This window comes from Moschus berezovskii, chromosome 7 (genome assembly GCF_049115385.1).
Source record: "Moschus berezovskii isolate FMDL1 chromosome 7, NW_MosBer_1.0, whole genome shotgun sequence".
In the NCBI taxonomy this organism is placed as follows: domain Eukaryota; kingdom Metazoa; phylum Chordata; class Mammalia; order Artiodactyla; family Moschidae; genus Moschus; species Moschus berezovskii.
Genome location: NC_142466.1, coordinates 47,585,211 through 47,599,681, shown reverse-complemented (window position 1 = coordinate 47,599,681; position 14,471 = coordinate 47,585,211). Strand labels below are relative to the sequence as shown.

At 39.2% G+C, this 14,471-nt stretch overlaps 1 protein-coding gene across 4 annotated transcripts in view; it reads right to left on the bottom strand.

Annotated features, from left to right (window-relative positions):
• GLIS3 (GLIS family zinc finger 3) overlaps positions 1-14,471 on the bottom strand; it is a 508,364-nt gene that overhangs the window by 91,559 nt on the left and 402,334 nt on the right. The gene's annotated exons all lie outside the window — the stretch shown is intronic.

Here is a 14,471-nt window from a genome sequence, read left to right as displayed (position 1 = left end):
GGAGGGGAAGCAGATGATGAACAAATAAAATATATAACACAGCAGATAAATGCTACAGCGAAGAGTGACACAAAGAAGAAATACAATGAGTTAGAGGCAAGGGATAGCAACCTGAGATGGGGGGTCAGAGAAAGTCTGCTGGAGATGGCACTGGCAAAGAGCCGTGAGAGAAGTGAGGGAGTGAGCCCTGCAGACGTACGGAGGAAGAACTTGCCTGCCCTGTGGTGTGTCTGGATTACGTGACGAAGAGTAAGGCAGGAGTGGAGGGAGTCTTGGGCCTGGAGTAGAGGAACAGGAAAAAGCCGAGGTGTAAGTGGGGGAAGGAGGAAACAAGTTTAGTGTCCCTCTCTTTCCTGCTCTCGGATGAGTAGATTAGAAAAGGGCCTTCCAGATCATTTAAAGCTTCTAAATACTCCCAGTCTAGAAGTTATCAAATGAGTGAGGGAGGAGGTAGACAGCAGAATCTCCTGGGAAGGGACTAATTCACCGTGCAGCACTTCACATGAACAAAAATTTTTAAAAATGAGAAACAAAAATGAGAATAAACACAAAAAATATTCAGCACAATTGCCAAGAAATAATTGCAATGCTGTAACTTTTAAAAAATTTATCAAATTATCAAAACTTTACAAAAGAGGTAGTTGCAGTGAAGGTAGAGTGAGAGAAGCATCCTAGAACACTGTTGGTTGGAGTGTACATTGTTACAAACTTTCCACATGATTTGGAGGAATATTTTCTTAAGACTCATAATTGAAATTATTTGCTCTTAGAATTTTTTAAGGAAATAGCCAGAAAAGTGAAGCAAGATTTATATTCTTTATATTCACCACTCTAGTTATACACAGCATTATTTATAGCAATATTAAAAATTAGGAAAAATTACTTAAATGTCTAAGAAAGTGAAAGTGTCAGTCACTCAGTCATGTCCAACTCTTTGCAAGTCCATGGACTGTAGCCTGACAAGCTCCTCTGTCCATGGAATTCTTCAGGCAAGAATACTGGGGTGGGTAGCCATTCCCTTCTCCAGGGGATCTTCCCAACTCAGGGATCAAATCCTCTAAGCCACCAGGGAAGCCCTAATTCTTTACCTTCAAAGCCACCAGGGAAGCCCTAATTACAGCTGATAAATGATGCAACATCAATTTGATGGAATATCATGCAACCATTAGGATGATATTCATGAATATAAAGGCAAAACAAAATTATGTATACAAAGTGATAACAATTACATTAAAACACAGCTAAAATACTGTAAGGAAATACAATTCAATATTAAAAATCATTTTTATCCTCAGCAGCAGTATCATGAATTTATTTTCTCTGTTTTCTTTTTATTCTTTCCTCAGTTTTCCAAACATTCCAGTGATGTGCTGGAGCTGGCTTGCACCAGTCTAAGAATGCCAATTGTGTCTTCTTTTCCCAAACTGGCAATGACGTCATATCGATAGCCTGAAATTGGTCATGACGATAGCATTTACACTATGGAATCTGACAAATACTACAAACGGGCTTTCCCATGTGGAGAGCTGGTTGCTGCCAGTACAATGACTCTGATCAGAAAAAACATACACACAGATACAAAACATCAGTTTGTTACTATTTCAAGAACGGTATTTCTTGGAACTGAAAAAGCTTTATGAAGAGACAAACACATGTCCAGCTCTTAGTACAAGAATATGAAAATGGCACAGTGACCCTAAGTTTAGGGAAGAAGCGTTTAACACATGCAGTGAACAAGACAATTATAATCTCCTTAGCTTTGCCACATTGGAATGTCTGCCCAAGATTATCTGAGTTAATGCCTAACCTTCTCAGGGCCTTTGTTTGATATTTTGGTAGTAACCTAACACATGCCACGTAAGAAAAACTGGAAAAAAAATCAAGCCTTAGAATGAGTTCTGGTGATCACTTTTAATTTATCTTTTATTGTTAAAATGTGATCTGGGGCCCACATGTTCTACTAAGAGTAGACATGAACATCTCTCTGCTTTCTATTACCAACTACTCTAGGGTTTTACAGACATGAGTATTGATGAGGTCTTTCCAAGGAATTTCACGGCCACGGTTACTTCTGGAGTTAAAGGCAGGCAATTCTTCCTTAGCTACAATAAGTATTCATGTTTTCTAAGAGTGTGATTCCATACAACTCTGTGGTGAGAGTTAATTTGGTTTTCTCTGGGATTAGACATGGTTCTACAAAGTGCTTCTTAAATTGAACAAGCCTCAAGGACTTTTTCTTTTTTTTTGCTTAAGGTCCTTGAAGACCTTATGCAAAATTTCCAAAGCAGGGCCATATGCATAGAAATGCAGCAATGGTACGTGAGTTCAGTATCCTTCTCTCTCTCCCAGATTATTAGACAAAGAAAAGGACTTCCAGATCATTTAAGGTTCTTAAACATTCTCTACCCAGGAATTATCAAATGGGTGAGGCAGGAGGCACACCGAAGAGTCTCCCAGGAGAGCTATCTTTCCATATATCAATATTATGGTTTTATATTTGGAGTGAGAAATCCAATTATTTATATAAAGCAGTGTCTTCTTAGCTCTTAAGAATATAAAAAAGATAGAGGAAGCTTTTTCAATGGGGGATGGTCTCTAACTGTGAATCTCAAACCTGGACACGCATCAGAATCACCTGCATGCTCCAGTGCAGAACTGATGATTCAGTGGGTTTGCAGTTCATTTCTGTGAAGTTCCCAGGTCGTGATGATGTTATTGTCTGGGAACCACACTTTTGGAACCACTAAGAATCCTGATAAGAAGATTCTCTAAGAAAATGCTGATTAGAAGAGATGAGACTTTTCTGGTCATGAGAAGAGAAAATGAATTGCAGAAATAAGGGATTATAAAAACCAAACCGACTTTATGACATGAACCTCATTTTATTTTCTTGGGCTCCAAAATCACTGTGAATGGTGATTGCAGCCACAAAATTAAGAGGTGCTTGCTCCTGAGAAGAAAAACCATGACAGACCTGGACAGCATATTAAAAAGCAGAGACATCACTTTGCCAACCAAGGTCCATATATTCAAAGCTATGGTTTTTCCAGTAGTCATGTATGGATATAAGAGTTGGACCTGAAGAATGGATGCTTTTGAATTATGGTGCTGGAGAAGACTCTTGAGAGTCCCTTGGACTGCAATGAGATCAAACCAGTCAATCCTAAAGGAAATCAACCCTGAATATTCATTGGAAAGACTGACTGATACTGAAGCTGAAGCTCTAATACTTCTGCCACATGATGGAAAGAGCCAACTCGTTGGAAAAAACCCTGATCCTGGGAAAGATTGAGGGCAGGAGGAGAAGGGGGTGACAGAGGATGAGTTGGTTGGATGGTCTCACCAACTCGATGGATATGAGTTTGAGCAAGCTCTGGGAGATAGTGAAGGACAGGGAAGCCTGGTGTGCTGCTGTATATAGGGTCGCAAAGACTTGGATATGATTTAGCAACTGAAAAACAACACGAACCTCACGTAACCATTTCTTATTATGTTTCCCTTCAGATCTCATAATAATAAATGGTTACATGAAGTTCATATCTTGAAAACAATTCGGATTTTTATACTGTTGCAGGGATCAGTTCAGTTCAGTTCGGTTGCATAAAAAGGGTTAAAAATGTTCACCCCAGTTTAATACTTGCCCTTACAGGACAGCAAGGACATGCCCTTTATGGAGCCTTTACTGTTCTTTACATACAAGAAACAAATATCCCCTCCTTTCGTTTGGGACACCAGTCCCAAAAGGCAAAGACAAGAAGAGTTTCTGTGATGTGATTCCACCACATACCAAAGATAGGTATTTCCACAAGGCCTCGACCAAACCCTTTGCTCCTCTCAAGAGCACTGTCTCACTGTCTGCAAACATCCCATTTATTATGCTGTTCATTCCTTTTGCCTGGAATGGCTTTCCCTCCTCCCAGTAGAATTTCTCCAAGACCCAATTTATGGCCCCCTCCTGAATGAAGCCCTCTCTGACCAGGTCAGCCCACACAGGGCCTCCCATGGTATAGGGAGAGTTGCAGAGTCTGCTCTCAACAACCCTGCAACCGGATTTAATGTTCAAGGCTTTGTTTCTTGTTATGAGTTTAGTTTGCACTATTATGAAGTCCACAAGGACCTGGTTAGCTGACTGCTTTTCTAACTTTCAAAACCCCATGGCACCTGGCAGGGTGGGACCAGCATCTGGATAAATCATTCAGTGCCAACCGGATTTGTAAGAATGAGACATAATACTTTATCTAAAGGACACTATAATCTGTAGTAGTGTGTGGATATGTTTAAAAAACACAATTGGTCATGTCTAATTACCTCTCCTGAAGGGGAATTTTAAAAGATACAGCAAATGTGTGCGTGTTAAGTCGCTTCAGTTGTATTTGACTCTGTGTGACCCTATGAACTGTAGCCTGCCAGGTTCCTCTGTCTTTGAGCTTCTCCAGGCAAGAATACTGGAGTGGGTTGCCATGTCCTCCTCCAGGGGATTGTCCCGACCCAGGGATTGAACCCATGTCTCTTTTTTCATTGGCAGGTGGGTTCTTTACCACTAGCACCACCTGGGAAGCCCTAGAAGATACAGATCATAGTTACTATATGGGAAAGGCTGCTGTTGCTCTGCCCAGATCCCCTCTGGTCCCTTGCATTAGCTTGGAACTGCCCTGTCTCCTAGCTTTACTGTGCCTACCCCCCAGCTTCTGCATACTTTACAGCTAACAGACACTGCCCACCCTCCCACCAACACACAAATGCATGACCAACCAGTGCTTCTTAGCGCCAAAGTGGGACAAACTCTGAAGTGTAAATTATACTCCAGAGCTCCCAGTAGGGTCATCCATGTCTATAGCTTTAGCCCATTCCTTCATTCCTCTCCTGTATTCTCCTGGGAGCAGTTCTTTAACAATTCACAGGCACCTGGATCTTTGGCTCACAGTCTGCTTCTGGGAGCACCCAACTTAGTAAATACCCACAAATCCTTTTTATTTGTCTCAGGAATTCAGAGAGCCAATCAGCAGCATTCACAGATGCTCATACACGCATACTGTTTCCTTTTCTTCAGTTCCTGCTCTGCTCACACACAGGTATAGTATAGTAACTATATGCTTAATGAAAGTAGGGTGTTCTGGGCTATTATCTCCTCCTGTGTGCTCAGTCATGTCCAACTTTTTGCAACTCCATGGACTGTAGCCCACCAGGCTCCTCTGTCCATGAAAATTTCCAGGTGAGAATACTGGAGTGGGTTGCCATTTCCTTCTTCAGGGGATCTTCCCGACCCAGGGATTGAACCCATGTCTCTAGTCTCTCCTGAATCAGCAGGTGGATTCTTTACCACTGTGCCTCCTGGGAAGCCCCTGGGCCATTATGAGTGTTACTAAAAGCATAATTGTGGAGTCTAAATTAAAAACAAAACCCTAATTTACAAGAATAATTAGTATTCAAAAGAGCCTCAGACATCACCAGGGCCAAACCTCTATCTTATGTACTACTGCCCTATAGCAACCCCAGTAGATGGCTCTCAGACTCTGTTTGATTCCCTATGGTATCAGGCAACTTCCTTATCTTAGCAGTTAGCTTTCATTTCAGATAGTTTTATTTCATACTCAGTCCTGATCTAGCTCTCAGCAACCTATTAGGATTGCATGTGTCCTTCTCTTCATAGGGGGCTTCCCTGGTAGCTCAGACAGTAAAGAATCTGCCTGCAGTGCAGGAGACCCAGGTTCAACCCCGTGGAGGGAGGAGCCTGGTGAGCTACAGTCTCAAAGAGGAGGACATGACTGAGTGACTAATACTTTCACTCTTTCACACTTTCTCTTCGTAAACCTGCAGTAAGGTCCACGGACATACTAGGAAGAAAAGAGACATCTCTGAAACCAACCCGTGAATCTTTGAGTGTTAATAATCCTGATCATTAATGACCCATTTTAGGGCTTAATTTCTTGGCCTATCCAGGTGCAAGTAAACAAACTGGCTCCTTAGCTTGCATACAATCTCCCATTATGAAATATTTGTTCTAAATGATAGTTTTTCAACGTTAATAATGAAATCACGCATCAAGCCTTGACAAGGTTCCCGCATTTGGTAACTTGAGCTGCTTCCCTAACAATGCAGGGATTTTTCCTAATAGCTAAAAACAAGGTACCGTCAATTGTGATTTGTATTTGTTTTTTTGTTGAAGACTATTCTGTTAATGTTTATAAGCTCTTGAAACAAGAGACGGAAATTCTACTCCCATCATTTTCTCATTTCAGATATGATTGAATAATCGTCCAAGATTAAGTGAGTCAAGTGGAAATAATTAGGAAAGGGAAAAAGGCCCAGATTCTTCAATTTTTGGTTCCATTACATTTTATTCCAAGAGCAAAGGCATTCTGTTATTCTGAAGTAAGACATACTTCCAAAGAGAAAGAGGTACAATCAAAGGCCTTTTGTTTTCCCTTTCTCCAATGAGCATCCTCTATCTGGGCTGTACATGTTTATGCATCATCTTCCAGGGATTCCTTTGTTCTCCAGAAATCAAATGCCACCAAAATATGTTTCTGAAGAAACTCAGCCAGAAGAAAAAACAAATGGGATTTTTTTTCAGAGGGTTAAGGTTTAGTACCAGAACATTCTCATCAAGCATTCTCTATGACACTTTGAGCAATGTGGATCCTGGGGAATTAACTCATTGCCAAAAGGCTTAAAAATAATTACAATGAATTAACCTATTATATTAATTACAATTAATTTCCAGTTGAATCGAAAAATTCTCTCTCTAGGGGATTCCTCAGCCCTGACATTTATGAAGTGGCTTTGGCATATCATAGGTAATTAATCTCCAACAATCTGCTATCAAACTCATTTCCTTTGGGAATGACCAATTTTCAAAGAAGAAAAGAAATGAGAGTGCAGACTTAGAAAAATAGTATTGGAAGAAACTTCTTCATGAACAAGAGGTACAGTCCAATTGGACACCCTGCATTTCTATAATAGGAAGCACCTATTTGGTTAGCATTGACTCGAGAGGCCAAAAATTTTGTCTTAATGAACACGCCAAAGTATCTAAATAGATATACATACCAGGGTATATATCTCAATAAGAGACATGAAAAATAAATTCCTGTATAGATACAATATAATCACTGGCTATCTAGTGAAAAACGGTGATTGCTGAAACAATTTCAGAGTAAGAAGAACAAATGTTATGCATCAGGGCTATAGTAATGCTGTCCAAAGGAACTTTCTTGGATGACAGAAAAGTTCTGTAGAGTACTAATTTGTAGGCACTAGTCACATGTGAATAAAAAACACTTGAAATGTAGCTAGTGCAGCTGAGGAAGCAATCTTTATTTTATTTTAACCTAATTTTAATTAATTTAAATGTAGGATAGTAAACTGCCAACTTACTGCATATCATGGTGGCAGTTCAGCCTTTGCTTAAATCCCTTCAATGACAGGGAACTCACTTTCTTACAACTCACTGTGCTCAACTGTTAAATAGGTCTAGTCATTAGGAAGGTCTGCCTCAAGTTGATCTATATAATCTGCCTCCCATAATTTCCACTCACTGGAATTTATTTTTCCCTTCTTCCCTCAGGCCACATAGAATAACTCTGTTCATAGTCTACTTTATATTTCTTTTAATATATGAGAAGCCTCAAAAGGCTGCAGTATCACAGAATTTCAGCCCTCAAAGTGGCTATAATTTAGTTTCTTTATCAGTCCTTCCTTAGCAGTTGTTTTTTTTTTTTTTGTCCAGGTTGAACATCTTTAGTTTTTTAATATAGATAAGAGTAATGTTAAGTAGGAGGAGCTTCGGTCTCTTAGTCTGACAAATTGTGGTTCAACTACCATGTGATCCAAGGCAGATACATTCACTTGTCGAGTGCAGTTTCCCTTTTGTAAAATGAAGATGATATCACTGAGCTATCTTGGTTGCTTTAAGAAACAAATTAGATAATATTTATAAAGTTCTTGAAACCCTGCTTGGCACACAGAAGTCATCTAAAACGTCAGTCCCTGCTTTCTCATGTAGCATATTCTTACATTCACCACACCAGTTTCTCTTAACACTGGAATTCACTGGATAGCTAAATGTGCAAATGCTATCCTAATACTAATACAGTGAACTAACTGACCAGGAGACAGTATAATAGAACAAACACATCCCTTGTCCTCAATGTTCCACTTCTACCAATTCAACCTAAAGAATTGTTTCTTAAAATCCATGTTATATTATTCACTCATTCATTCATTCCATTTACTGAATTCCTTACTGTGCTCCCCAAACTATACTAGGCCTAGAAGATAAAGTCATGCCCAAGATAACCTAGTTCCCTGCCCTTGCAGAGCTTATAGTGCAGCTCAAATAAATCTTGCCATTGGGTAAAATTCTTAGATCTTTTTTCATATGTGATGCTCTTTATTTCTGATGGCTCTTTATATTCAGAAGCTAGCTTTTTAAAGCTCCATTGCCATTTTGGTGGTACAGAAGCTCTTAGCTGTATTTCATTTGATTCTATCACTCAGCTGGCTACCACATTCCCCATTTCAGGGCCATTTACAAACTTAATGAAAATATTCTCTGGCATCAAAGATGATGTTAAATGATGTTTCTAACTTTCCATCCAAGACTGAGCTATCTCTGGAAAACAGCCCTTACTCTATTGATATTAACAGACATTAACAGCTCTCTAAGCCATTAACAGTCACTTAAATAGTAGTTTATGATATGGGTCATGAAAAATAAGAGTATGGGCTCTGGACCCCAAATTACCTGGATTTCAGCTTGTGTACCCTTACTTATGAAATGTTAGACAGCTATTAAGTAGTTAAACAAATCTCTTTAGCTCAGTTTTCTCTGTACAATGTGGGTAATTTATAAGGTTGTTGTTGGGAATAACAGATAACATGAGATAAGAAGCTATTTCACCAATAATGGTATGCAGTCAACATTTAACATATGCTAACTACTATTTCTATTCTTATTTTTTTCCCATTAATATCCAGTGTGGAAACATTTATAGCACTCTATTACTGTATCTTTATTTTCTTTTTTCTCCCATTGATCTTTAGATATTTTTCTCTTTATTATCATACAATAACATGGAAATATGACAAAGGAAAAAGAATGGAGACTTTGGGGTCAAGTAGATAAAAGTTCAAACTTCATCTCTCCTACCCACTAACACATCGCCTTTGGCAAGATATTTAACCTTGAAAGGCGTCCGAACTATCCTCTGTAGAATGGTGGTGATAACACCAACAATATAGGGTTATTGTAGTATTACAAAAGGTGATCAACAGAAACAGACTAGCGTAGTACAATGTTATTTTATTTTATTTTTTTTTTGCTCAAGAAGAAAAACTATTATAATTGTTAGGATTGGTACTTGTTATTGCTTAGTCACATCAACTGAGTCTGGGGCCAAACAGTGCCTTAATGTAGACATTAGCACAGTTTTTGCAAAATGAATATCACTCAAATAATTCTATCTCAGAAAACTGTAGCTAGCTTTTACTCAATTTTCTAGTTGAACTTTTTCAAATCCAATTATATTAGAAATCAAAACCAACAACAAAACATTTTCAGAATACTCTGGAGGATTTTAATACTTATATAGATGTCCTATTTACCAAAATCTGTACAACTATCTAGCTATCCTAAATAGAGTTGGGGAATTAAAGTTAAAAGTGTGTTGAAATCAGAAAGGCATGCAGGTTGGATTTTCTGCATTGTTTACATTTGTAAAAACATCATTTTCCTCCTAAGTCAATATTATTCTAATATTGACACCAAGAATCCTGCTTTTTTTCTCATTGGAAAATGATACACAAATGAACATAGTCAAGGTAGATTTAAACTGCATTTGGAGGAACATCTAAAAAGCAGAACATTAAATCGAAGGGTAGATTCTTTTTTAAACAAGTAAAGAAATATTAACATGGAATTTCACACAACCAGGAAAGACATCCTCCTTTACCCTTTGAGGCCAGGTTATAAGGTTGTAAAGACTCAAAGGAAGACGAAAGGTTTGCTTCTATCATGGCTTCATAAATTCCTCCTGACAAAAGCTCATTGCCCTAATGTGACCACACACATTCCATCCCATGCAGTCAAGTGTGGCATTTTCTTTCTATTCAAGTATTCTCAAGGTCTAATTAAAGCAGCCAGCTATGTAGTAATTACGTCCCCTGTCCATCTTACCAGCTTCTTATTGTCTTCCTTTGAATTGATTTCTGACTACAGCCCTTCATATGCTATAGTTTAGTAAGTGTAGGGAGAGACTAACTGCAGAAGTTATTTTTCCTTCCTTTCATTTAATTAAAATAGATTGTCTGAAAAAGATTTAAGGCTGATTTTCACATAGATCAGTGTTTGGACAATTTTTAAATACCTACTTCTGAAAGTTGAAGGCTGTCATTTCAAAGGAGAGCACTTGCTTTCTCTTCTCCCATCCATCCTCCACTCAGCAGTTGGTTTAATTTCCCCCAAGGACACACCCCTGCTTCAGGTCCCTTCAGAGACTCTCCACCAAGCACTGTTCACGGCCCAGACTCACAGGCTTTCACAGGCGGGCTCTCCCCTAGCCATGTGCTTTCCTGTCCCTTGCCTGTGTCACACAGGGCCAGCACACCCTCCCGTACACCTGGTGTTCATTCGCATACATGTCTCATGCTGTACTTCTGGCCACAAGCTTCCCTCATCTGGAGGCCCCTTTTCTTCAGACTCTGCATATCTACACTATATCCTGCATATTCTTCAAGGTCCAATTCAATGTCACTGCTTCCTCAAAGTCGTCTGGCATCTATCTCTTCATTCCAAAACCATGTCTTCCTTTTCAGACATTCCAACTGCAGTTCCTCTGTGTCACTCTGATAGTGCTGTGGTTTTCTACATTCTGTAAACTTATTTATACATTATATATGTGTGTTTGTGTCACAGAAGATAAAAAGTCTCCTTGTAAACAGAAACCATGTCTGTCTAATCATGTAAGCTAAAACAGTGTTTCTTTTCACATGAAAGGTACTCTATAAATGTTTGGGGAAATGCGTGAGCAAAGAAAGGAATGAATAACAAACAAATCAACAACTGCTAAGGATCTATTAATTCTTTAGGGCAGCCCCCAAAGACAGATAAAATCATGTCTCCATTGCAATGCAAAGGGGCCGGGGGGGAGGGGGAAAGAGTGAGGTAGCATGCCGAAATTATCAACTAAGAATAAAACAGGAACTAGACAAGTGAAATCTTAACAGAAGTTTTTTTTTTTTTTTAAGATACTTGGAAAGTTTAATTTCTCATAATACTCAGTACCTGTTCACAACAGATTTCACTAGATAACAGTATTCACATTTATATATTGCTTATTGGAAAACATAAATGAGCAATCTTTCCAATAGGAAATGATCATTCATTACTTTTGTACTTCCCATCTCTGATTCACCTGGAAGGGCTGGGAACAAATCTAACTTTCTACCCTCGGTTAAAGATTCAAGGTCCAGCATAAAGTTGAGAAGCAGAACACGGAAATTTCAAGTTGAGTGGACCTGAAATGACATACTCTAGCCTCCTTTTTTGACAACTTACACAGACAAGACCCTCCATCTTCTGGACCCTGGTTGAGTAAGTGACCAGTCGTGACTCTGGTCACCGCTCCACATTCAGCTTTTAGCGGTTCCAGGATCTCTTCACCCCTGAGGTAAGGCCAACCAAAGTAAGAGCTTGCCCATGGTATTATTTTCGTCAAGGCATAGAAGAATTTTACTGAAGGTAATTCTCCCGCTCTCACCTGAGGACTGTATATCTTAGAATGATGCATGACTCTCATGAAATTCTAACACTTCAGTGAAATGAAGCTCTTCTCTTTGGTCACGGAAAAGCAGGCCTGGTTCAGAGAAGTTCTTTAGAGTAAAGCCTGAGAATGGACTCCTCTAGAGACTTCCTGTGGCCTTTGCAGCTTCTGCCAAAGTTATTTGCTTGTTTAGAAGCTACTTATTCCTCCTTTGGACACTGACATTACGTGGTCTTTCTTCTTATCCACCCCTTGCAGTGAACTCCAATCCCCTCTCCAAAAAACTTACCACAACCTAGAAATCCAGACCAGAAAGTCAAAAATCCAAAGACAGTATGGAAAGATAATGATGGCTGCCAGCACAGTGTGTGTGTACATTACATCTCAGAAGCTTTGTCCAAGACTACGCTAACCTTGCTGGTTCTCTTAGGGAGAAATGAGTAGGTCCAATTGAGGAAGCAGAAAACAGGTGTTGTCAGTATTGCATGTTGCCCCCTTAGCTAGAGAACATGATGCTATTTTTCTTCCCCAGATGTTCTGCCATCTACAAGACTTAGAATGTATGCTTTCGTTCTCAAGGTCTACAAGGAACTGCAAGCTCAGTGGTCTGCTGTGTCTAACTCCACTCTCAAATGCTCTAGTCCTCATGTTGCTTGTCTGTCATTATTATTAGCACACCCTTGGGAAGATATTATTGGAAGTAATTTCACATTCTGACAATGCAAGGAGCTAGTACAAGTTGTAGCTACTTCAGATCTCTGTGAAGAGCCCTGTGCACTGGTAACTTTTAGTCCACTAGAAATATGTATATACATATATATATAGATGTATACACACACACAGCACATATACTGAGGAAAGGAAAAGTGCCATCAAAAGACATATGCCCTTGTATCCCCGTAATCCTTCAAAGTAGAACAAGGGAAAACAGATGTGCTGCAGAGTTAATCAACATTTAAAACCAGTGTAGGGGCATATTTTAGGTCTGACTTTAAGAGGAAAAATATAGATATTTTATTTTTAAATAGAAATTAAGAACTCAGCAGGGCTCCACGTAAAAGCAAATCTTACAAACAAAAAATAGACACTAACAAATAATAATCTGTCCTCCTGAGAATTCTGTTTTATTGTCCACAGAAAGTAAAGTCTGTGCTTTTTAGCAGAAACCCAAGAGTCTGTTGACAATGGAAAGCACACATCTTTGTGAAGCTCTCATAGTAATCAAACTTCAAGGAAAGGTAGTATGCGAAATACAGGCGACTTAATTTTCCCCTAGTGTTTTGAAGATCAAAAGAATATCTCTATTCTACCAATAAGACACTCCTCCACCAGTCTTCTACCACCCCACTGGGGGAACCAAGCAAATTCCTTGGTTTCTCATGTCATTACCACAGGCTGAAATGATGTAACAATAACAGCAAACAGGGGTGTCCCCCTGTGCCAACTCTCTAATCAGTTTCAAAGTATGTTTTGTAGATTCTCACTGACACCACTCAAAGAAACTGGTCACTTGTGGTCTCAAAAGTTTTACAACAAATTGTGTGATTAAATTCTTTAAATACGTCTGTCCATTACTAATCCTCTTTTGCCAACATCCTTTTCAGAGAAAAATTGCGGCTCTCCATGGTGCCTGATTTATATTTCATTTTGAGAACAGGAAGTAAAGGGATTAAAGTTAAGGATTAAAACACTTACTCTTTACTGCATTTTTTTTTTTTTACCTCCTGAATGGCTTCCTGGTTGCCATGGCTACTCTTCACTGGTCCTTAGTCTTGAATGCATGTCTTTGCATTAATAATATATTTTAAATGCAATTTCATGGAAAACAATAGGGAAAGTAGCTTTAACTTCAACTGCTCTTAAAAAAAACTAGAATATTTTTTTAAAATCTTTTTTCTTCATTCTTTTATTGGCACTCTCCAGGGTGAAATGTACTAAGAGACAGCACAGGGACAGTCTAAAGATATACAAACAAAAACCAGAATTATGCAGCAGGGGCACAGGATATTACTCTGAGATAGTGACTTGGCCCTCATCTTACAAGCCAGTGTTGTAGGAAGATTAAGGGTCTCTGGGAATTTCTCAATTGTTGCAACACCACAGAACATTTTAAAGCAAAAATGCACGTAAATGCAGTGTTGCAATTCCACATTGCAAATAGCAGCCAGGAAATGAAAAACTGAGGCTTTCACCACCACAAAGTTAACTTAACCATATCAATGTAAATATCACTGCTTTGCATCCAAGTCATTGAAGGCAGCATCTGCACAGCAGTATGGCCAAAGAGGTGATAGTCGCAAACAGCAAGTGCTGTCAGGGCTGAAGATGTCTGCACGTACAGTGCACACAGCTGATGCCGAGCTGGGTGTCGAAACAGAAGGGTGACGCTGACAGACAAGTGAGCAAACACAACTGCATTTGCGTTGCTCCTTTAAAAACGCTCCCCTGACATTCATTTTAGAATGTACTGCCTACATTCTTTTTAAAAGCCAAGGAAAACTAAGGAGATGGAATAGTAAAAAATCCATTTTAAGATCTATTCTTAAAGTCCAATAGCAGGATAGGCTCCAGGATAAATTGTGGAGTGCCTTCTAAAATATCACCCAGCGTTTTTTCCCAATGCTCCCCAGTGCGCAGTTTTTCTCTGTCTCCAGTGGTTTTAAACTATTCTTTTATCCCCCTGAGAGCCTACTGAAAGTACCTCCCCCA